This window comes from Ixodes scapularis, unplaced genomic scaffold, assembly GCF_016920785.2.
Source record: "Ixodes scapularis isolate PalLabHiFi unplaced genomic scaffold, ASM1692078v2 PGA_scaffold11__112_contigs__length_91849675, whole genome shotgun sequence".
NCBI lineage: Eukaryota > Metazoa > Arthropoda > Arachnida > Ixodida > Ixodidae > Ixodes > Ixodes scapularis.
Window position 1 is genome coordinate 85,421,301 of NW_024609837.1, and position 2,202 is coordinate 85,423,502.

Consider the following 2,202-nt stretch of genomic DNA (forward strand, 5'->3'; position numbering starts at 1 on the left):
ATGGCCGGCACCTAACCGTTTCCGGTTTTGCACTCCAGTGATGGAAGTCATGGTTCGAGTACTGCATCAATGTTCAGCTGGAATTAGTGCCCTCACTGAATGAATGAGTGCGAGCCGAACACTGACACAGCGTTCACGTCCCCACTGTTTGGACACAAAACTCAGCAATGCGTCTTTCCGAGCTGATGAGTTACACCCGCCAGTCACATCACGTGATCAAACACGAGTGCCAGCGACGCTTTACAATACCTGTTTCTGATCCTATTTTCCTTGCCCTTTCCGCTCCTCTCCTCTTTCTCACACCACCTGCTTCTGCTCTTTTGGTTCTTGTATGCCAAGTTTTTAGCTCGGCCGGTGACCTACTTTATGCACTACCGTGAAAGCATTCCTACAAGCAGAGTGCCCCGTCTTCCTTCTTCACATGGCGCTCCGGCAGTGACATCACGCTCCTCCAGTGCACAGGTGCAGAGAACCCCACCGGCTTCACGATAGCTTCTGTGACGAGGCATTTGCATTGCTGTGCTTTACTTTGCGTTTTATTTCTGGGGCACAGCTGCCTTGACCTTGAGCAAAGCGCGCTTGATGACATTTTAATGACCATCCTTCGGGCCCAGCGCCGACGCCTTTTCGCGTAATGAGACAAGTAGGGCTTTCACCTTATAACTGGGGTGAAAGTAAACCAGTGAGGGTTACCAGAAAATTGTAGAGCCCTTCCACTTCACATGAAGATGGGAGGACCAGCGAAGCTGTTATTTTTGCGACGTCTAGGACAATGCCTGGAGGACGACGTCTAGGACTGTCTCAAGGGCGATGTCAAGGACGATGCCTAGAGATAACAAGGGCTCAGGACCTCATTATCTCACAATGCCAGAGAAAGCTGACTCATGCTGGTGGCCCTTTCTTTTTATTTATTCATACTTGCCACGACCAATCCAGAACTTTGTGTCATCATCCGCATATGCATTTTTTTCCAGCTCCTAGCGCATAACGGCTTCCCTCTAAAACTGGACTTCTAACAGACTTCCGTTTGTTTCGTCTTGTAGAAAACCATCCTTGGGTAAGGTCACTATGCCTAAACTAGGATCCCAGCCTCCTTAGAAACAGTGATAGTCGGGCAAACTGAGGTACTCTAGGAACGCCTGGGTTGTTTAAAAAAAAAACAGAGTAGTATTTCTAGGACTCCAATTTCAGAGCTCGTGTCCTAGCGGGTCTCTTCACTTCCTGCGGATTATAGAGTCACCATCCCCCAAACGGGCAACAAAATATATTGCAAGAACCAGTGTGTCGTGCTACTTATTGCAATCCAGGTGGGTTTGTAGAAGGGCCGCCATGTGCGCTGCCGTTGTAGCGTCCAAACTCGCGGCCACCCAAGTTTGTCAGCTGGCCGGTTGCGGAACGAACTACAGTAAAACGCGTCCGCCATGTATACCACCGCTGCGCCTAGAGCGCAACTTCGACTGGCGTGTTTTGCATCCCGCACCGCCGATGCATTGAAAGTGCTTTCAAAGTGCAAACAAACTACATCGCAATTGCCGGCATGTCGCGCTTGTGGTCGTCCTGGAGATGGAGGTAACCGGACGCAATGTTTGCCTTTGTGGTTGTTTGCCGCCTCGCGTCCACCACTGTGGCTTCCGTCAGTGGCTGGCTGCTAAACTGGTGTCTGTCACATTGACCCCCGCCAGCCTGCTACCGCCAGGATCACGGCGAACAAACGTGTTGTCACTGGGCGGCAATCGAAGGGCCATAAACGAGGATGCGGTAAAATATGCCAGTCGGAGATGTGCCCCTGGTGCCGCACGTACACTGCCGTGTCACTGCATGGCAGTCACACAGTTGTACAATACGGCAAGAAACATGAACGAAAGGTTGACTCTGGAAGTGCCATCACTCCACCCGAGCTTTCTTGCACCGTGGTCACCAGCCAGACCGAGGGGACAAAGGTAAAGTTGTAACAATCGTGCCAGTTAGAGATCTGTTTGAGAAAGCATACCCATGTCTTAGAATTGCCTTCCTAGGGACATGGGCTACCCCAAAGTACCCTGGTGGGTTCCCTGAGCTTCCAAATGTTAAACCTCCCAAGACGTTGATTATTGTTTGCAAGCTACATAAACTCCCAAACTGCCCGACTGTTGTCAATGTTGAGATCGGAAGGAGTTTCTCGGCTATGGGTCGCGGCAGTAAAGGGTTGCTCGAAGGTAAAAG